Source organism: Vipera berus, assembly GCF_964194415.1.
Source record: "Vipera berus genome assembly, chromosome: 1".
Lineage (NCBI taxonomy): Eukaryota > Metazoa > Chordata > Lepidosauria > Squamata > Viperidae > Vipera > Vipera berus.
The window spans coordinates 168,119,710-168,143,307 of record NC_138202.1 but is presented as its reverse complement, the minus strand read 5'-3'; positions in this window follow the sequence as shown (position 1 = coordinate 168,143,307).

Below are 23,598 nucleotides of genomic sequence, written 5' to 3'. Positions count from 1 at the left end.
GGGGCAATTACCACAAGGAGGCCTTCCCTGTGATTGCAGAAGGGTGGCAGCCCTCTGCTTGAATCCAGGACAATCTCCTTTGGCCTGAAGAAAAAGAGACCGGCCATAAAGATGGCTGTTCACTAAGCTGCTCCCTGCTGAAAGCCGAAAGCACTACCTAGCACTAAGAACAATCTGGAGGACCTGGGTGAGCCTTTACCTTTCCTATTCCCTTAACCATCTTCCTGTGGGACTTTCCTGAAAATCTCTTTCCCCATTTTTTGAAAAAACGGCGAATATCTACTCTGGGAACAAATCTTAAAGCCTTAAAGCTTTAAAAGAAACTCAAGTGATTCAGCAAAGAAATTTCAATTTCATCTGTATTTACTAAAAAGCTCCTAATTGTTTGCTGAGGATCCACTCTCCTATTTTCTCTCTAAGCTATGAATTAAGGAAAAAAATGGACTAATGCTAGAAAAGTTCTATATTAATTTGGGGGAAAAAAGTTTTTACATTGCATTTTATATGTTATTGATGACATCTTGTGGCAAAACCTGGTACAGCAAGTAAATTTCTTTTTTCTGTTGTGAGAGCTGACTGAATAACAGAGCGGTCCTTGACATTATTTTTAAAGATAAGTGTGGGAACACCTGGCACTGAAAACAACTCTTTTGGAGGTGGATAATCTTTGATTCTTATTAAAATAGCCTCCATGGAAGATTTAGCTGCAAACAATAATGAAATGGATGAATATATCCCACCACTTGACATAAACTGATACTGGACACGATTTTGGCAATGACAGAGCAAACTAAAGCCAAACTGCAAGAAAAATCTGACAACTTAAAGCCACCAAATCAAATTTTGACTTTAAATGAGGAAAAGATAATTCAAAACCAAATAGAAGAAGTGGAAACTAACACTAAAATAGGAGATTTCAAAGAACAACAAATGCAACCTACAGAAACCTTAAAGTCCAAACTTCAATAGCAACTACAAAACTTACAACTCAAAAAGCAACAGCACTTGAAGAAAACAATACTAAGAGTGAAGACACTAAAGGCCTTCAAATACAGTATATTGAGAATTCAACTAATCAAATGACAATTATAACACCAGCTAGTACTTTCTACCTAACCCAGATAGAATTGGAAGAAGAAAAAGACTTGACTGATTTAATGACAACTATATTACATCAATCATCAAAAACTGAATTATCAAAGCAAAACTACAATAGTTACAAAGGGGACACTTTCCTTGCAAAATTGACATTTGTATATGCTCCCTGGATTCAAATAAGGGGTATAGGAAGAATTTGAGAATTTAAAGATGCCAAAAGGGAAGCCTGATTGGCACAAAAGGAAGGCAAGAGTTAGATTTAAAAAACTGAACTTGTTTCATTTTGGGGGTTCCTAAAGATAGAGTATAAAAATACCTTTCAATGGATTAAGGGGAATCTCTAAAAAATATAACTGATTTTACATTTAGGTTTTAGATCTGTAAGGGAAAACAAAAGTAAGCTTTAGAATATAATTCTGAACTATATTATAGAATTTAGAATGATATATCAAAAGATAGTATTTTAACAATTGATGTATGGTTAAGACGACCTATAGAATATATTAGTTGTTACTTTTGAACTATATTATAGAATCTAGAATTTTATATATAAAAGATAGTATTTTAATAATTGTTGAACGGTTAAGACAAAAAATATCTTTCTAATAATTGGTCATTTGTTAAGATGAAAACTAGACTTTAATGGTAAAACATAAGAATGTTTTGTAATGAACATTGTGTTTTGTACACAAGAGAATTGTTCTTTATTGAAATAGGGAATTGTGGGTTACCCAAAAATTAAGCTTTCTTTTGTATATTATAGGCTACTCTAGAATAGTCTATTGCAATTAGATAAAATTTAAAAACAGGATATTGATATATATTAGTGAAAATATATTGAAAATTTTGTTAATTGACTAGGTTACAACTAGAAGTGTATTAACCTGACTATTTTGACTATATGATAACTAAGAGAACTAGAGAGAGAATCCCTGTTGATGCAACCTGAACTATTTACAACTTGTTATTTGTTATTTTGACTACCCAACCACCATATTGCTTCACAAATACATGTACATGTAAATATTAAAAAATCAATAAAACTTGTATAAAAAAGAGCATTCCTTTGGTGTTATACAATTTTATGACAGTGAGGAATTGCGCTTTTTGAAATCTGTATTATTAAAAAGAAGAAGAAGAAGAAGAAATATGTGAGGGATGCCATAGGCAAAATTGCCATGGTGAACTGTTCTCTATATTTAGGCCCCTTTTGATTTGTCAACCTGATCCAGTTGTCCTTATTTTCATTCTTTTCCCTCCAGGTGCGAAACTATTCTTGATCAAGGACTGCTTTTGGTAGATATTCCCCAGTCTCAAAATATACATACCATGTCAGGGAAGGCTAAAATTCAAAGCTTCTCTTTGTGAAGTGATGTTTTGAGTTAGAAAACGTGCTGAAGATCAGCCCCTGAAAAGAAATATGGATCTGGTGAAAAATAAAGTTATGCAATTTTATTCAGATACACTGTTAAAATGTTTGGAAGAAAAATATTTCAGCAATTTACTAATACTAGAATAGTAATCCTGGGTTCTGTTCGAGATCCATAGAAGCACTGAATGTTTATTGGATGTTAAAGAATTTATATGTTGAAACTTTTGTCTTCACGCTCTGCTACCAAGGTAATACAGTTTAACAAGCTCTTGAAATAACTCTTTTATTTGTACTTATAGTGTTGAGAAGATGGAATCAACCTCTATTCCTTTAAGTATTTTTTTAATCTGTAAGGGAGACATGAGACACCACCAGATGTGGTTCACAATCATTCAAAAAGTGAGTTGAGTCTCCTGATCATCAGTGAACACAATCACATTTACATTTGGGCTCAGGTTTCTTCTACTGTAGTCCCAAGGCAAGCATTCTGGGCAAACGTTTTCAATTAGTGAATGATGCCATAGCAAGGACTGTAATTTTACTCTGTTGTGTGACAAAAATATTTGCTCATTTATTCCAACCCCCAGCTTTTGCATAGTTACAAGGATGGAAGATTAAGTAGAGGGACAAAGTCAGAAACATCAGACTTGGAGATAAGCACCAAGGTGGAGAGACATTATGCTAGATCTTCGATATCATTCTTTTGAGAAGAAAAGGATTTATGGCTAAATGGGTTCTGAAGGGGAAGGAGTGTCCACTAATGTGTAATAACTGAGCACTGCCTGATTGAGATATCTCTATGTTCTTGTATTTGCCAGAATGGGCAACTGGTTTTCTCAGAGTGCTGAAAAGTCTCTGCCCATCCCTAGATAGTCAGTCTAGCCCAGGGGTAGGCAACCTCAGCTCTTTTATGACTCATGGACTTCAACTCCCAGAATTCCTGAGTCAGCTATGCCAATACATGCTTCCTTGAGTTATGAAGTTAGAAATTGGTTATCTGAAAATGTTGATGGACTATTCTTTTTTTCATATATTTTATTGATTTTTTTAACATAAATCACTTAATAGTTGGTAAACAGTGTGATTGCTGGGTTTAAATTTGTAAAGAAAAATCATTAACAATTGGTTTCTATAATGCATAATCCACATAGTACATTTAGTTGATTTCCCCTTTTCCCCAAAATGTTTTCTTTGCAAACCTTGAATTAATACAGTTCTTATTATTTTGATAAATAACAGTTAAATATATGATTTTTCCCCAATATTCCTAGAAATAATGATCACATCAATGTAATATTTCTTTTCTATCTAATCATTCTGGTTGCCTCATCTGATGTCCCGTTACAGTCCTTATTTGGATTTGTTTCTCCCATAAAGTTCAAAGTATTCTTGTTGGTTAAGATTTTCTTAACAGTTAATTACATTTAAAGATTTTAATCCATTTTTCCCATATAAACCATCTCAACACTTTTACATTTCTTAAAGAATAGGTAAAAACAGTAAACAAAAGGAAAAGAGAGAAGAGTAAAGAAATATAAAAATACTTAAAATATATATTCTCCTAAACTAATATATATTCATTCCCAGATTATTCTTTTTAACCATAATTAAAAATATATTTAATCTTTAAATATTCCATTTAATGTCATCTAATCCTTTAACTCTTATTCAAAACATTTTTTTCTTTTTATACATTATAATTTCCCTAAATTCTAACACATTTAATTATCTAAAACATTTTCTTCATCTAAGCCTTTTCAACAGTATTATATTACTTATATCAAGAAATAAAATAAAAAACCGGGGGTTAAGCATTCAGTAGTATTTAAGAAATTCATCTCTCTTAAAATGACATTTGTATTCAGAATCTTTTCTACGGTATTTCTTTAACCATTTTCAAACAAATGTTTCTTTTTAAAAATATTCTCTCTGGTAGATCCCATCATCTATTTTCTTAATTTTCACTTTAATCTTTTTCTTTTGACCAGTATCTTTCTTGATCAATGTGTTTTGCTGAATCAAAAAGTTTTTCCATATATTCATGACTGTTGCTGTAGGTATAAGAAGTAAATCGAATATAGTGTCTTTATGTGAGGCTTTTGCCTTTCCGTGTTTCTTGAAAATCTTTTTTTCTTCTTCTTTGCTTCTCTTATCACTTCCTTTCTCTCTGAAGTTTTCAACATCTCTACATTCCATTTTATCCAATCTGGGTTTTTTTTGTCCTCAGATTTATTTTGTAGTCTTAAGGGATGAGTTGTTTTTAACATTTCTTGTGAATTTTTCCCCACTAGGATTAAATCGTGTTTTCTTGCTTTGTTAAGTTCCATCTTTGAGTCTGTATTTTCAATTTTATGTCCACTTATTTGTTTTGTCTGCTCCTTCTCTGTTGTTGTTTCCTGGAAGTTTTTGTTGTAGAGTTAACTTAGAAATAGATTGATTTATATTTTCAAATTTATTTTGGATTTCTTTCATTGTTGTTTGAATTAATTGCAGTATACTATATATCTCCTCCTGAGAGGTATTTATGTTTACTTGGTGTGTTCTATCTACATGTCTTTGATCCATGATGGCCAAAAGTTGAAGTTTTCCTTCTTATCTGCAAATAGCTTTAGATATTAAAGAGTTAAAGAGTTCAAAAAAAATTTTCTCTAAAGTTTATAATTCTCTCTTTGTCTACAGCCCAGATTGTTGTCCTTCTTTATCACAGCTGTTCTTTGTTATTAAAGCTTTGAAGGTCACAAACACAGATTAGCTTTTCCCAGGTTTTGGCAAGTTCTCTATGGAGATCATAACTGTCATAATCTTCATACACCACTAGGTGTCAGCATTTATTTAGTTTTCAATATGAACTATGGTCTTTAAAATGAGAGTTTTAACCATTCAACAATTTTAATCTTGTCCAAAATTAAATTTTAGCTTTTATAAATTTCTTTCACTACCATACATTTTGATCCTCCATGGAAATTTTAATTCGCCGCTTCTATTAGTATAAGGGTGGTGCGGAAGTCTCCCTCCTTCACTTTTGGAGGTATTTTGCTTCTTGGGGATCTTTTCCAGGAAATTAAGTGTAGAATAGAAAAAGGGAAATCAGATTCCTCACCCAGTTTCAAGCACACTGTTTACTGTTGTGCTGGTTAGTTCTTTTGGACTTCAGTTGCAAGTAGCTTGGGCTGATCAGTGAAATACAGCCTTTTTCCTGTCAGGTTAGAAGGCTTTCCCCAAGACGAACAAAGCGACCACCATCATTCCAGAGTCGCTGGGGTACCCTTCTTTCTTTGCTGCCTCTGCGGGGCAGCTTGGACCCATTAGGGTCTCCAGGCAGGACGAAAATTACCCACGGGGGTGCAACGGTCTGCAAGGCCACAACCAGTCACTACCGCGCAGGACCAGAAGTCACCTGGACTATTCTTACATATTATGGTTCAGCTCAGTTATAAAGAGACCCATAGAAACGGTTGGTTCCGGACAACTGGACCTATTTGTCAGTTGATTATGAATTGAAAGCTTCTCATTTGGATATCATTTCAGAAGGGAACCCAGATGGCATTGTGGGTGTGTAGAATTAGCAGACCCTGGATAATGATACTTTATTGGAGATGTAGATTTTCAAAACTCTATTAGTCTAGTCACTAATGTTGAAGGCCTAGACAGAATTTAGAAAAATAAATTTTCTAGGATTTAGTATAGTCAATTCTGAAGGAGAATATTTCTAGCTCAGGGCTGAAATGAAGGGTCCTTGGTGCTCTCTGAGCTTGCTTGTTTTCTTCCAGATGTTTCATCACTCTATCTAGGCAACATCATCAGTGCTAATCTAATGGACTAGCACTGATGATGTTACCTAGTTAGGGTAATGAAACGTCTGCAAGAAAACAAGCAAGCTCAGAGAGCACCAAGGAACCCTCATAGCTAATTCTCTTTATGCAAATGACATCTGTTCCCTAAAAGTGAGGAAAGGTTTTTAGGAAGCCATTTCTAATCGTACAAGTGATCTTTGTAGTGGGAATTTATATTTTGTTGTTACTTGCGAAGTCGTGTCCAACCCATCGTGACCCCCATGGACAATGTTCCTCCAGGCCTTCCTGTCCTCTACCATCTTCTGGAGTCCATTTAAGCTCACGCCTACTTCTTCAGTGACTCCATTCAGCCACCTCATTCTCTGTCATCCCATTCTTCTCTTGCCCTCAATCTTTCCCAGCATTAGGCTCTTCTCCAGTGAGTCCTTCCTTCTCATTAGGTGGCCAAAGTATTTGAGTTTCAACTTCAAGATCTGGCCTTCTAAAGAGCAGTCAGGGTTGATCTCCTCTAGGACTGACCAGTTTGATCACCTTGCAGTCCAAGGGACTCACAGGAGTCTTCTCCAGCACCATAGTTCAAAGGCCTCAATTCTTTGGCACTCAGCCTTTTTTATGGTCCAGCTTTCACTGCCATACATTGCAAGGGAATTTATATACTGCTTGGTAAATGAACCAGGTAATAAACCATAACATAATCATTAGAAAAGGTGTTAATGAGTGAACAATAATTTCATTATTCCAGGTTAAGAAAACATAATGAGATTTGCTTCATACTGTATTATGTGTGTGCATAGGAGATCTGAATCTTTTACTTTCTACTAAATATATCTCCAAAACATACTGGGAAAAGATCTCCATAATGTACAGGCTTTATTTATTTGACCTGCAACTCAGTTAAAGTTATTTGGAGCAGCACTGAAGCCTAGAGTAAAATCAATACAGTAGCCATTTTAATTAAGTGTATGTTTGTAGATTCAGACTGTCAGTTCATCTTGCTGTGAGTTCATCTTGAATCATCCAAATGTTCTATCTATACACATGAATAATGTCTTCCTATTTCACAACTTTCTTTACGGAGGAAACAGCTTTGCAGCTTTCCCTTGCTGAGAGGTTGCAGCAGCTGCCTAATGAGAACAAAAAGTTGGTGGGGTGTTTTTTTTTACTTAGAAAGCATATAATTGATTAAGTATAATTGATTGAGGAACTGACAGTACAATGCAAAAGTTAAAAGAAATGCCTACAGGGTATCTGATGCAAGCCATGATTTCATCAAAATGACAAAATGCATTAGCATTAGCAATAGCAATAGCACTTAGACTTATATACCGCTCCACAGTGCTTTACAGCTGCCTCTAAGCAGTTTACAGAGTCAGCATATTGTCCCCAACAATCTGAGTCCTCATTTTACCGACCTCAGAAGGATAGACAGCTGAGTCAACCTTGAGCTGGTTAGGATCAAGCTCATGGCAGTGAGCAGTGAGTTAGTCTGCAATACTGCATTTTAACCACTGCACCACCATGGCTCTTCACCCCCTCTAGGGTTACAATTATCTCTTCATGATGTCATAAAAGAAGATCCACCCCTTAATTGCTTACACGCAATATCATAATGTAACCACAGCAGGGGAGGACTTAGGTTACATTAGTAAAACACACATTTCCACACATTTTCCTCCCTTGCCCCCTCTCTCTCCAAATATTTTTTCTATATAAATTGTAGAAAGCACTATAGGAATGTTTACCCCAGTCTTTGTTTCATCTTGATCCACTTTATTTGCCCCATATTTTTCAACCAATCTCCTGAACATATATCTTTTTTCCATTCCAGCAGCTCTCACTCACTGCTATCTGTGATGCAAATGATTGTCTGTTTTTTTCTTGCATATATACATTTTTAAAGAATTTTTATTAAGTAGTAAAATGTAAGTATAACAAATTTAGTGACTCTTCACCTCCCTAAGGTTACAATTATCTCATCATTCTATATCCCATCTCTTATCTATAAAGAAACCCATAATCTGTCAGTCCCACATCTGCAGAAAGCCCACCAATGTTTACACTAATTATATACTCTATACTAATTACAAATTGTAAAAAACCCTCAAATATGTCACATTAAGAAGATGAACCATATTTTTTTAAAAAAATGATTCATTCCACATATAGAAGCAGAAGGTTGAAAGAACAGATTCAGTAAGTTTTGCCATTCTTTTTTTAAAAAAATATATTTTATTGATTTTTTACAATAACAATCGTTAGTGCTTGGTAAACAATGCCTGGGTTCATAAATTTAACAACAATCAATAATAGTTAATTTCTATAATTTCATAATCAATATACTGACTAGAAATACCTTTCCTTGATCCTCTCTTCTTCCAATAATATTCTCCTTTTACCAACATTGAGCAAATAGTACTCCATCTGGTAGATCAAATCATCTCTCTTGAGTCTGACTCTCATCTTCTTCTTTTGCCAAGCAGCTTTCTGAATCAGTGTGTTCAGCTTGCCAAGAGGTTCTTCCTGTGTTTTTATAAGTGTTGTTAAAAATGGAAAAGACAAATTGAATGAAGCACTTTTGGGGTAGTTTCGCCCATTTATATTCATTAAGAAGCTTCCACTTTCCTTCTCCCTCAATTTCTCTTTTCATTTTTTGTCTCTCTAGTGGTCCTCCTGATAGCTCCATAGTCCTTTTTATCAAATGTTCTTTCTTATCCTCAGTTTTGTTTTGAAGTCTTGAAAAATTGAATGCCTTTTCCATTTCTAATATTATAGCAGAATCTTGCAGATTTTTCTTTGTCTGTGTTAAGCTGTGATTTTTTTCATTTATAGCCTCCAACTTTAAATTACTTTCCTCTGTTTTTTGTTCTTTTGTCTAGTTTATTTGTTCATCCTTTATCATCATTTTCTGAGAGTTTTTTAATTGTAAGGTTAGGTCACAGGTCTGCAACCTGCGGCTCCGAAGCCGCATGCGGCTCTTTCAGCTGTCTCCTGTGGCTCCCAGTCCTCTGCCATGTGCAGTCCAAAAAAAACCCTGGGACTAAAAAAGTTCAACCAATCAATTCAAATATGTACAGTAGGTGCATATCTCGCCTTGGCACCACTCTTCAGTCAAACCCTGTTCTGCACATGTGCGCATGTACGTGCATGCACACACATTTTTTGCGGCTCCCAGTTTTTCCTTTTGTGAGGGAACTGGTTCCGAGTGGCTCTTTCACTGTTTCAGGTTGCTGACCCCTGGGTTAGGTCAATGATGTGCTCATTTATATCATCAAAATTATTTTTAATCTCATCATGATTTGAGACAATTGTCATTTGAATTAGTTGTGACATAGCATGCATTTCCTCCTGGAAGATATTTGTCTTGTCTTGAAGTATTACTTCTACAGATCTCTGATATTTCAGACTGGAGACTTTAGAAAAGAATATTGAATGTGATTTCCTACCATTTTTAGTTGTGTATGCAACCTCCATTTTCATCAAACCAACCAGTCTTACGTTCCAAACACCATAGTCTTATATATTTCTTATTTTTATGAACAGTTCAAAATGTTCAACCACTTAAAAAACAATCCAGTAATTTCCCCCCTTGAAAGATAGTCAAAAGGTCAAGGTTTTTCTTTCTCTACAAACTTAAACTTAAATATCACAGCTCAGTAAATGTTTATAATCCAAGAAGGTCAGCAGTTTTTATAACAATTGTATTTCTCTTTCTGCAATAGATAGCCCATATAGACGAAAGTATTTTCTTTCCTCTATTCCTAGCTGTTCTCTATTTTGCTAAGAGTCACTGTGGATCAAAGGAACAAGTTGTATTCTATTTCTGGGCATCTTGCCAATTTCTGAGGCAGGGCAGCTGTAGTTCTATACTTTGATCCACCACTAGATGTCAGTAGCTATTTATTTTCCAAACTTCAAACAAAAAAATTGTTTTCTTATAACTTCATCAATATGGAAAATGGAAATGGAAAATCTTAACAATTTCCATAGTTTTCAGTTTTAGCTTTACATTAATTCATTTCAATGTATTTCTGTCTCCCATAAAAATTAAATTGCCACTTCTGTCTATGGAAGGGTGGGGTTATAATCCCCTTCCTTCTCACTTTTGGAGGATTTTTTGCTTCTTAGGAATCTTTTCCAGGAAATCAGTTTCAAAATAGAGAAGAGAAGATCAATATTCTCACCCAGTTCCAAACACACTGTTCATGGTTGTTCTTAGTTTGTGCTTTTGGACTTTGGATGCTGGTAGCTTGGGCTAGTCACCAGAGTGTAGCTAGCCTTTCTCCTGTCGGGTTGGTGGGCTTCCCCTGAATCAAAAGGATCAACCACCATCTTTCTGTGATCGAAAGGGACACCCTCCTTCTTTGTCACCTCTCCAGGATGACTTTAGACCCATTTAGGGTCCCCTGGCAGAGCAAAACCAGCTGTGGGTGCGGAGTCCCGCAATCTCTCGGCTGCATCACTGTGGTGTAAAACTGGAAGTTCCAAGTTTTGCCATTCTTGAATGCCTCTTTTTTCAGATATTTATATACTTGTGCTGGAGAAGTCCTTGAAGTTTTCTTGGCAACATTTTTTTAGAATTGTCTTGCTATTGCTTTTTTCTAAGGCTGAGATAGAACAATGGCCCAAAGTCATCTAGTTGGTTTCATGCTGAAGGCAGGAGAGCACTTGTGATCTCCTGGTTTCTAGGCAAGTGCTTTACCATTAAACAAAACTGGCTCTCATTATTTCAATACTTTCTCCATGTCTGAGAACTACTAATTTCTCTATAGACCTCAGGTTAATGAATAATATTTGAAAAACAATTAACTACATTATTATATCTCTGCTTATTTGTCCACAGAGGACTTGATTTCAATAGTCTGTGATTCTGTAACAGAAATCATGTTTTTCTAACCTGGAAGCACGGTCCACCTTAACATCTTCCAAAAACAATTTATATCTGCACTCTAGTTATGCAGAATACTGTAGATATCCAATGTCAAGCGACCAATCAATTTAACGTCCTATAAGAGTCCTTACCAAAGCAAAACAGGTACAACTTTTGCCTCCTCTTTGATGGTTCAGATGGTCATTTGGTTGTAAGATAAGTTCCATATGGCACAAAACCCCAAGAATACAAATGTTGCTGCCTTCACATGACATCCAGATTCAGCAGCCTGCAGGTTTCATGGGAGGGCTAACCCCGAATCCAAGCTGAGAAACCAAGAAATTATTTGCTGATGTTTTCTCTCCCAGTATCCCCAAAGTTCAAAGGTTACCCATTGTTCTTTCAATAAAAGCAAAGCAGGAAACAAGGTCTGCTTTTGCTTACTACACTCTGTTCAACACTAAGTAGAGCCAGAGTAAACCTTTGAGGTTCCTTAGTGAAAAGTAGGTGACTTGATATTGTACATCAGGGGCGTCAAACTGCCGGCCCATAATGCATCATGATGAAACTGTGTCCACCCCATTGCCAGCAATGGAAAAAAGTTGTGATACATGTCGCGACACATCACACAACGTCACGAAATTGACACCCCTGTTGTACATCTTAAACTAAACAAGTTGACTGACATCCCCTAAGGATGTGGACAATATCACATATTCACAGATTTCCATTCTGTGAAATGATCTGATAATTATTTAAGGAAAAATACAACCAGAACCTTTGACTTGTGACTAATGGACAGACAACTAGAAAATTATAAAAGATTTTTTTAAAAAAAAATAATAATAATTCATAACTGCAGTCAAATTATACAGAGACGGAAAAATGGAGGAATGATTGGTGAAGATGACAAAATTTGCAGAGATGGGAAAATTAACTTGTTTGATTGGAGAAAAAGACAATAGCTATATTTGTTAATGATCAGGAATATTTTATAGATATTTTGCTGAAAAAAAAGTGGTTTATGGGTTTGATGGGTAGAATATAGAAATAAAGAAACCATTATGCAACCTTATACAGAGAAGGGATAAAATATAAATGCGTTTATAACTTCTGTAAAAATCAGAAGCCACATCTGTAAATCTTTTGTTTTCTTTCCCTTTTTGCCATTTTATCTTTCACTTTTTTCTATGTACTTAGTACTTTTCTTTACTTTCCTTCTTTTTTTCTTTAAATCTGTAGTGTCTTTATAAAAACCTTCAATAATAAAGAATTTGAAAATTATTTAAGAGAAAAAGTTGGAATGAAATGTGTCTGTCCTCAATATGTGCTTTTTAAAACAAATTATGTGCCCTCAGTTCTAAACCAAAATAGAGTAGCTCTATAATTGCACAAATCACATAAATAAATAAAATGTTCTGTTTTGTTAACAAATTTTCTATAATATGCTTTTAAAATGCAACCACTGATAATATACATATTTGGGTTGGCATTAAACCTACCCAAACATGTATTTTTTCCACTGATTTAGCATTCTGTGTTGCGCTGCCTAACCAAATGTAGAACGTCTCTTTTTGTGGGTTTTTTGAGGCAACAATAATGGACATTAGCGGACTAGATATTGTTGCAAATCTCTTCCAATTTCCCAGGTTTGCATCTGTAAATCTTGGATAATGACTATTCTTGGCAGCTGTAACTTTTGAGAAAACTTTGCAGCATAGAGCTATAGGTAGTGTCAACAAATGATACAACTGTGCCTTCTTTTTTTATTTTTTTAATGTGAGAACTTTATTACATTTATTGCTGCTCTGCAAAGAGCAAACCTCAAGTGTATTGAGCAAAGCACCGGCTGGAACTTTCAGCTGCTGCAAACTCTGAAATTTGTCTGTTGTTTTTTTTTACTAGCATAGTCAGTTTGGAGGTACACTAATAATAATAATAATAATAATAATAATAATAATAATAATAATAATAATAATAATAATAATAATAATAATAATAATAATTTAATTTAATTTAATTTAATTTCTATACCGCCCTTCTCCCGAAGGACTCAGGGTGGTGTACAGGGCAATACAATAAAATGCAATATACAAAAGTTAAAAAAATATTAAATACTACAGCCCAATTCAATAAGTTAATACAATAATATTAAAATACCCCTAAACCCATCAGACCAGGCCGGCTTGTTCAAATAAATATGTTTTTAGGTCACGTCGGAAGGAGCGAAGGTCAGGAGCCATCCGGAGCTCAACCGGTAAATGGTTCCAAAGGTCTGGCGCACCCACAGAGAACGCCCTCCCCCTGGGGGCCGCCACTAAATGAGATACAGATAGGAACTTTGTACCAGGCACCTAGTGTTGGACAAGACTAGGGAGGAAGACATTGTAATGTATTGGGCTTTTACTTGAACTGTTTTCACGTGTCTTTTTGAATGCTGCTTAAGGTTGTTCAATTAGGGTGTCTGTGTAATGGTTGCTGGCTACCCAGACATGCAGTCTCCAGGAAGATCATTGGTTGGCTCTGGGGCGGGAATGGGTTCCTTTAAACCTAGTGGCCACTGCCTAGTGACCAACCGTATAAGTAGCTGTGCAGAAGCCTCTGATTCAGTTCTGTTCCTGTTACTTCAATAAAGCAATGTTCCTGTTTGAAACCTCTCATCTTCCTTTCTGCTTCCAAAGAACCCACTACACAACAGACATCATTAACAATATTTTCTTTTCTCTCTTTTTTAATTCTGACTTGCAAGCACAACCATGCCCTTGGCAGTCAGCATCAGCTTCTTTTTAAGTTTTGAGTTTTTATAGATTCTAGTGAATATGCCAGGGGAGAAAATAGTTCAACATTGTTCATGTAAGGCTCATAAACAAGTCTCTGACCTACATCATTTAAAAACCAAGTTGCATGGAGTCTTTAGGAATTTTTCATCATTTCTCCCCTTGCTCAATGGGGCCATAATTTATGGAAGTCATCGTCTACCTACAATTTCTTACCATGTGTTTCCAAGGCTGCAAATCAATCTGCGGTTCATAAAAAGCCTATCCAGGTTATGATTTGTAAAATATTCACCACCAAGCTACTTGGTTTGTAGCTCTCTATTCTTTTGCCTTCATTTTACAAGTTCCTGTAAAACTTTGTGGAAACAGAATATCATTCCTCATAGAAGGATATTGCAGAAAAATTCAACAGTATTGGACTATAGAGCTTGAAAATTTTTGTAGAAGCTTGTAATAGTTTTACTTTGAGGCTACAGATTTTGCAGAGCAAAATGATAATCTAAGGCTATAGTGCTAAAAGAAGACTGTAGCCTAAAGTCCAGGCTTTCTTAGTGTTTCATTCCTATCAAGTTACCAAAATTAACATTTCAACAGATTTATTATAACAGTTAGTGGCAAAGACTATATATTCAGAGATAGTTATTGGGAATAAGAGTAAAAAAGAGATATTCTGCTTTTTAGTCTTAGCTGGGCTTTTGGAAAATATGGCTACTAAGGGAAATAGTCTGGATTTTGATTCAATAGATAGATCGGGGTGTCAAACTGCCAGCCGGCGGGCCAGATGCATCATAGCAAAACCACGCCCACCCTATTGCCGGCAATGGCAAAAAAAGTCATGATACATCACAACATGTCACATGATATTGCAAGTTTGACACCCCTGAGATAGATAGATAGATTTATTTTATTTATTTATTTATTAATTGAATTTCTATACCGCCCTTCTCCTGAAGATAGATGATAGATAGATAGATAAGATAGATAGATAAGATAGATAGATATGATAGAGATAAAGAGAGGTAGGCAGACATATGCACACACATATATACATAGACACAGACACTTTTGTACAATGCTCTGTGTGTGTATATACATACACACAAACATTTATTACCTTCTAAGTCTTAACTATTGATAAATATTCCAAATGTAATAAAATACTTTCCATAAATCCTAAGCTACAGTAAATTAGTTTTCCAACCATTATGTCATATACTGAAATATGTGAAACAGGAAAAAAAATGTAAATCTGAAGTAAACAAAACAAAAGGCCTTAGCATACAAATGTGTTTCCTTAAAATGTATTTTCAAAAAGACACACAACGGTGAATTTGTTTATGAGCAAACTTAAAAATGAGCAAAGAATTGGCTTAAGTGTGAATTTCACAATTTCACACAAGTGTATTCTGAGCCATACAGAACCCAGGAAGCATAAATAACCGTAAAACAGATCATATCACGTAAAAATATGAATAAAACAACAACACTGAGTAAGACTAAATCAAATAAACAAAAATGGATCCAACACCTTATTTGAAATTTATCTCAGCATACATATTGATAGTTGGATGACATTGTACTTTATACATTATACATTAAAGTTATATTAACTTCTTAAATTGCTAAACAGCTTCAATTCCTCCATTTCTATTCATTTCTGATCATTAGACTGAACTAAGCAGTTTCCATTGGCTAGATCCATGGGTTTTCTTACATTCTTCCTAGAAGGAAGCATGACGTTGAAACAATGTTCTTTCGTTCAAATAGTGCAGGGGTCAGCAACCTGAAACAGTGAAAGAGCCACTCGGAACCGGTTCCCTCACAAAAGGAAAAACTGGGAGCCGCAAAAAATGTGTGTGCATGTGCGTACATGTGCGCATGCGCAGAACAGGGTTTGACTGAAGAGTGGAGCCAAGGCGAGATATGCACCTACCCTGCATATTTGAATTGATTGGTTGAACTTTTTTAGTCCCACATATATTTTTTTTGGACTGCACATGGCAGAGGACTGGGAGCTGCAGGAGACGGCTGAAAGAGCCGCATGCGGCTCCGGAGCCGCGGGTTGCAGACCTGTGAAATAGTGCCATAAAATATACATGTTATAACTGCCAGAAGCAACAGTGCTATCAATTAGAATTGATCAAGACCCTCACTTGACACACCCACACCTGACCCATCACAAGACCCATCTTAAGACACTGACCTGAGGGGACCCTCACCTGACATGACCTCACCATCAAAGACTTACTGACCACACCTGAATCTCTTATAAACAGAGGAACACTGACACTGACATCCCTTAAATTCCACTGTAGATGTTACCTAGCCTGGTAATGAAATGTTCAGAAACCACCCCACAAGCTCGGACAATGGACCTCCACCCTCAGTTAGAGTTTTATCAAGCAAAGACTGGGGGTATCTGGGGCTTTTCTGGAATTTTTGGCTTAGTTGTTGTATGATCAGGGCTTTTTTTGTCATAGAACGCTCAGAACAGAGTTCCGGCACCTTTTTTGGATGGAACCTTGTAGGGTAGGCAAGGCGGGTTGTATGGCATGTGTGAGTTCCGGCACCTTTTTCTTTTACAAAAAAAGCACTATGTATGATTATTAGAAACTTTCTGGCACTGACGTACACAACTTGCTTCTTTATTTGTCTTCTGTCACACTGATGACAGCATAAATCACATCAAAATATAATTGAACTGAATGATACCTTTTGCTCTTATTAAACAATCTGTAATTATTTTCATGAAGCAAAGTGACAGAAACAATAAAACATATTCATTTTTCTCCCCCTCTTACAACCAATCTAAACTTCTTGTTTCATGTTGTGCTGTAGAAATAAGACATTGATGTTGGAATTGTGTCATTTGTATCTTCATCTTTGTTGTTAGAGATGTGGCCTGGCCTGGCTTAAACCTTTTCAGCATTTCAGAAGCAGTTCCTTTTGTTCTGCCACTTCTGTCTCCTCTTTGACAGAAGAAAGAAAGAGTTGGGATGTCAGAATCCATTTATATCACATTTCATAATTGTATAGGTAGAACAACGTGCTATTTCTGGGGATTCTGCCATCTCTCCGAGGGGAGGGGGAGAGGATGGTTACTAAAGCGATTTTCAAACAACAGGGGATGTTTTACTGGGGAAGGGAGGGGGACAGACAGGTCTGGATTGTATCTTCATTTACAACTGAAAAGGAAAGCAATAACCATAAAACCAAGGAGAGTTCCCTTTCCCATGGAAGGACCTGACACCTAGCAACTGACGACAGCCTGACCAAATGGATGAGGGGAGGGGCTGAAATGGGAATGGTTTATATAGGATTGAAATGTAACTTTTGTCAGATTCCGTCTTGTATTCCCACAATCGATTCCATCCTAGTAAACATTTTCCTTTTGGACTAAACTTGCATCCAAGAGTTCTTATTTCCTAAGATGTGGATTGAGGTGGGTCCTGACAGTAGACGGAATCTGCTTTAAGAGTCAACCTGGAAGGGAAAACCTTACCGGGGGACTTTGCAACAAATACAATGTCTGGCGACGAAGCAAGAGAGGAGGGAAGCCCCATGGAGGGGGAGTCTTCCCCCCAAATGGAATCCCAGAGACAATGGGAAGCTGAAGCAGCATATTCCCCCGGGGAAGAAGCGGTGGAGCAGTACGACCGAAAACCCCGGTGGTCGATGGGCGTTGGAAGGAAAAGTGAGTGGGAAAAGGCTTCGGGAGAAACGACCCTGAGGCGTAGTAACCACCAACCGGAATGGAGGCAAGAGATGGAGAGTTCCCTGCACGCCAGCGAGGAGGAGCGGATCCTGGAAAAGGCCATTGATCTGATGAAAGCAACCCTGAGTTCACTGAGGGAGGAGAGAGCTGAAAATCGCAACCGAGGCAGTGCCTGGGGACGCAACTGGAAAGGTAACGGAGGGGATCCAACACCTGAAACCCCGGGGCCATCCAATGGAACAGGAATTGCTGCCTCAGCAGTACCCACCCCCCCCAGAACCACAGATGGGGACCAGGATGAGGAGCAATACCGGCCACGGCGCAGACAACGCTCCAGCCAAAGACTCCCGCCCCTGGAAGTCAAATTCAAGGGGGAGCCATCACGACTGGGATTTTTCCTAACCCAAGTCCTCAGCTACATGGAAGAGTACGGACGGGACATCCCCAGTGACAAAACACGCATCCGAATTGTGCAATCTGCCCTGGACGGGACGGCTGCAGACTGGGTGGTGAACTTGCATGACTCCAACGCCCCAGAACTCAACGACTTCAACCGATTCATGTCATCTTTGAGGTGACGGTTCGAGGATCCTTTGGCTGACCGTAAGGCCCAGGAGAGAATCAAAACGGTGAGGCAGGGCAGGCGAGCAGTGGCTGATTATACCCAAGAATTCCGAGCCATTGCCAGCAAGCTGAACTGGCCAGAAGACATCCTCCTTAGCCACTTCAAAGACGGTCTGAACTACGACCTGTATGATGCTTGCCTGCCTCGAGGAGACCCACCCCACCTCGACGACTGGTACATCCTGGCGGAGGAAGTGGAAATAGACCTACTGAAGAGACACTGCAGAGGAAAACCATGGGGCCGCCTGCCACCCGTGCAAACACGCGAGGGGAAAAACCACCAGCCACAGCCAAAAAATCAACAAGTTGCTTCAACTGCGGGAGAGAGGGCCACCGTGCTGCAGAATGTCGTTCAAAAGCCCCCCCACGAAAACCAGAGGCATCATCCTCCAAGAAGCCGGGGAAGCCCCAAGGCAACACAAAAGAATCTTCCATGAAGGGGACAGAGGCTGTAGAGTCCACAATTCCTGCCAGGAACTGGGACTGGACTCCGGCCTGCACCGCAGGGACGGTGGACAACTCGGAAGACAGCTCAGAGGGAGAACCATTGGTAAGTGGACCCCTTCCACCCATACTTAAGACAGTGACTATAATAGCTTCCCCTATGCCTGAAGCAGCCAAAATAAAAGCTCTGATAGACTCTGGGTGCATCCGCTGCCTTATCAGCCCAACGCTGGTGGAGAGATTGAGCATCCCAGTGAGGAGGCTAAAACAACCAATCTCTTTTAGTCTATTAGATGGGACAATAGCAGGGGGAGGACCAGCCACCCTAGCCACTTTACCAATCCACCTATCACTGGGGCCCCATGAGGAGGACATAACGTTTATAGTGGCCCCAGGCATGGAATGCCCAATGATCCTAGGACTGGAATGGCTGAAGAAATGGAACCCCGGGATAAACTGGAGGACAGCAGAACTCAATTTCCCAAAGGGGGGGCAGAAGAACTTAGACTCCAAAAGCACCCCCCCAACCCAGAGGGAGGAGACAGCAGCAGTGGGGAAAGAGAAGGGGCTACCAGAGATACCGGAGGAATACAGGGACCTGGCTGAGGTTTTCAGTGAGGAAAGAGCAGATGAGCTTCCCCCCCCACCGCCCCACAGACTGCACCATAGAATTCAAACCTGGGGCAAAACTTCCAAAACCCAGGATGTATGCCATGAGCCCAAGGGAAATGGCAGAAATGGAGAGATTCATAAAGAAAAACTTAGAAAGAGGATTTATTGAGCCTGCCAAACCCAAAGTGGCCGCCCCGGTTCTGTTCAGGGAGAAGAAGGATGGGTCCTTTCGTTTGGTTGTGGACTATAGAAATTTGAACACAATTAGTGAATGTAATCTGTACCCCCTTCCCCTAATGAAGGATATGTTATCCCACCTATCGAAAGGAAAGATTTTTACCAAACTAGACCTGAGGGAAGCATACTACCGTATTAGGATTAAGGAAGGAGATGAATGGAAGACTGCATTCAACTGCCCAATGGGGTGCTATCAATTCAAAGTATTGCCATTCGGACTGCAAGGGGCCCCCGCAGTCTTTATGCAATTAATTAATGACGTGCTGAGAGAGCACCTATATAAGGGGGTCCTGGTTTACCTCGATGACATCCTTATCTTCACAGAAACCAAAGAGGAACATATCAAACTAGTCAGAGCAGTCCTGAAGAAGTTGCGAGCTGCCCACTTATATGCTAAATTATCGAAGTGTGAATTCCATCAGGAAAAAATCAACTACCTGGGATATCGCATATCCCCAGAGGGCATTGAAATGGACCCTGAGAAGGTCAGGGCAGTACTAGAGTGGGCACCCCCCCGCACACGGAAGCAATTGCAAAGTTTCCTGGGGTTTGCAAACTTCTACCGCCAATTCATCCCCGCATTTGGCCAAATAGCCATGCCCCTCACAAATTTGTTGAAAATGAAGGGGGGGTCACCCGTGAAACCCAGCCAGCCTCTGAAATGGTCAATGGAATGTCAAGCAGCATTTGAGAGGCTAAAGAGACTTTTTTCTGCTGAACCTGTCCTAAAACACCCAGATCCCGACAAACCTTCTGTAATACAGGCAGATGCGAGTGATGTAGCGGTAGGAGCCATACTATTACAAGAAAATGATGGGGGGACATTGCAACCATGCGCATACACATCCAGAAAACTCACAGAAACAGAACAACGCTGGCCAATATGGGAAAAAGAGGCATTCTCGTTGAGGTGGGCATTACTAACATGGCGCCAATTTTTAGAAGGAAATAAAATACCTTTCCAGGTCTGGACAGACCACAAAAACTTGGAAGCACTAAAAACGCCCAGGAAGCTCACTCCTAAGCAAGCCCGCTGGTCCCAACATTTTCACCGATTCAATTTCACTCTCAAACACTTACCGGGGGGAAAGAACTTCCTGGCAGATGCATTATCCCGCATGCCCCAATATAACAGCACAAGAGTTACTGACTTTAAACCACTTGTACCGGAACAACAACTGGCAGCACCAGTCACCACCAGGGCACAAGAGAAAATGAAGCCGAAGGTAGATAGCCAAACTGGAATCGAATTCAGGAAATCTTTGGAAAGTGATGAATGGTTCCAGAAAAATAAACATGTGTGCACAATTAAAGATGGACTGCCGTGGGTGGGGGAGAAGCTAATATACCTGCCACACAGGGAATCAATTTCATGCAACTGTGCCATGATACAAAATCAGCAGGACACTTTGGCTTTGTAAAAACCTTACACTTAACTAAAAGGCAATTTTGGTGGCCATCTATGAAAAAGGACATAGAAAGCTATGTGGGTAGCTGTCAAATTTGCGCGATGGCCAAAAGACTGCAAGGGAAACCGCCAGGTCTGTTACAACCGGTGGCAAACCCCTCAGCCCCATGGAAAGAAATAGCCATGGATTTTATCGTAGAACTGCCAGAAAGTAATGGAAACACCGTAGTCTGGACTGTCACAGATCTGTTCTCTAAGCAAGTACATTTCATACCTTGCCAAAAAATCCCGACTGCAAAAGTATTAGCAAAACTTTTTGTACAGCATATTTACAGATTGCACGGGGTACCACAACGCATCATATCTGACAGAGGGGTGCAATTTACGTCGGCATTTTGGAAAGAATTTTTATCCCTCTTAGGAACCACCCAAGGACTGTCATCTAGTCACCATCCTCAGACAGACGGAGCTTCTGAAAGACTTAATAATATACTTGAACAATATCTGAGATGCTATATTAATTTTCAGCAGTCCGATTGGACGGACCTACTGCCTTTTGCAGAAGTAGCATATAATAATGCAGTCCACTCAAGCACAGGTTACACTCCTTTTCAAGTAGCTACAGGCCAGAGTTTCAACCCAATACCAGAACTAACCCCAAAAGAACCGGTTATCCCTGATCTGAAGGAATGGATTGCTCAATTACAAAATACATGGCCAATCGTTAGGAAAGCGTTGGAAGATGCCAGAAAAGCATACAAGACATAGGCAGACAAAAAAAGAACCGATCCCACACCATTTAGGGTAGGAGAGATGGTATATTTATCCACAAAATACCTGAAATCACTCCAACCCTGTAAAAAACTAGGACCAAAATATATTGGACCCTTTCCAATTAAAAGAATCATAAACCCAGTAACAGTTGAATTAGAACTACCCAAAAATCTTAGACGAATACACCCAACCTTCCACTGCAGTCTATTAAAGAGAGAACAACAATCACCACTACAAGAAAAAATCCCACCACCACCACCCCCCATCATGGTGGAAGGAGAACAACATTTTGAAGTGAAAGAAATCTTAGATTCCAGAAAACACCATGGAACGATACAATATTTAGTGGCATGGAAACACCTCCCCTCCTCAGAAAATGAGTGGGTTAACAAACTCCATGTTAAAGCACCTAAGATGCTTAAGAGGTTTCATACAGAATATCCAAACAAACCAGGCTAACATTTATATGTTTTCTTTCCCCACAGATGGACTCATCTTTTTTCTGAAAGGAGAGCCAAATGTCAGAATCCATTTATATCACATTTCATAATTGTATAGGTAGAACAACGTGCTATTTCTGGGGATTCTGCCATCTCTCTGAGGGGAGGGGGAGAGGATGGTTACTAAAGCGATTTTCAAACAACAGGGGATGTTTTACTGGGGAAGGGAGGGGGACAGACAGTTCTGGATTGTATCTTCATTTACAACTGAAAAGGAAAGCAATAACCATAAAACCAAGGAGAGTTCCCTTTCCCATGGAAGGACCTGACACCTAGCAACTGACGACAGCCTGACCAAATGGATGAGGGGAGGGGCTGAAATGGGAATGGTTTATATAGGATTGAAATGTAACTTTTGTCAGATTCCGTCTTGTATTCCCACAATCGATTCCATCCTAGTAAACATTTTCCTTTTGGACTAAACTTGCATCCAAGAGTTCTTATTTCCTAAGATGTGGATTGAGGTGGGTCCTGACAGTTGGGAAATATTACTGTTCTTCCAGCTGCTGTGTTGAATCTAGAAGGGATGTTTTGCACTTTCTTCTCCTTTAGTGGCAGTTGCATTAAAGAAAAGGGACTGGAGAACAGTGCAGGAGAAAAAACTGCTGTGGCTATTAACACCCTAATGTTCATTACAACACTCAGTAAAGCAGTTGAGCGTAGCATGCTACTTTTGACCTCTGCCACCACGGAAAAAGAGATTAATGGCAGTGTGTCATTTAGGATGTCAATCTGTCTACCACAGTATCAGAATAAGATTTAATAATGATAATATTTGTATCTCTTTCTCAAACTCAAACTACAGTAAATGAAATGGTGCTTTACATTATACATCCAGAACCAGACTAAAAATTCAAGCAAGAGATCCAGTCACAAGACCATTACCCAGAGGAACTTGCAATGGGTAGTCAGGTTGGGAGTACAGGTGAAGAAAGAGGAGGATAATTTCAATATAAGAAACATACTCTTATGTAGCTAAAGTTGCTGCTTTTGTCTAATTAGAAGTTAGTACTCCCTCCTCTAGAAGGGTTGTGCATGCTCCCACTGCATGCTCTTATTTAGCTGGTGATGTGATTTAGGGTTTAGTGCATTCCCAAGATCAAGTTCTGTTCTGTGTTTTGTTTTGTTTTTTTGTTTGCTACCTGAATTAGCAGCCCCCTGAACCAAGTTGATCACCCTTCACCAGATGGCTGAAAGAATCCTTTCAGCTCTTCACCTCCTGAGAGTCTGCTCAAAATCAGAGGAGTCCATGACCCCAATAAGCATCATGACCTCTTTAATGTATGGGACCAATGACTCTCTTTAATACATGGAAAGGTAGAGTTGAGTGACTTTGGGCAGTTGCCTAGGAAATAGGGTCTTGCCCCCTTACATAA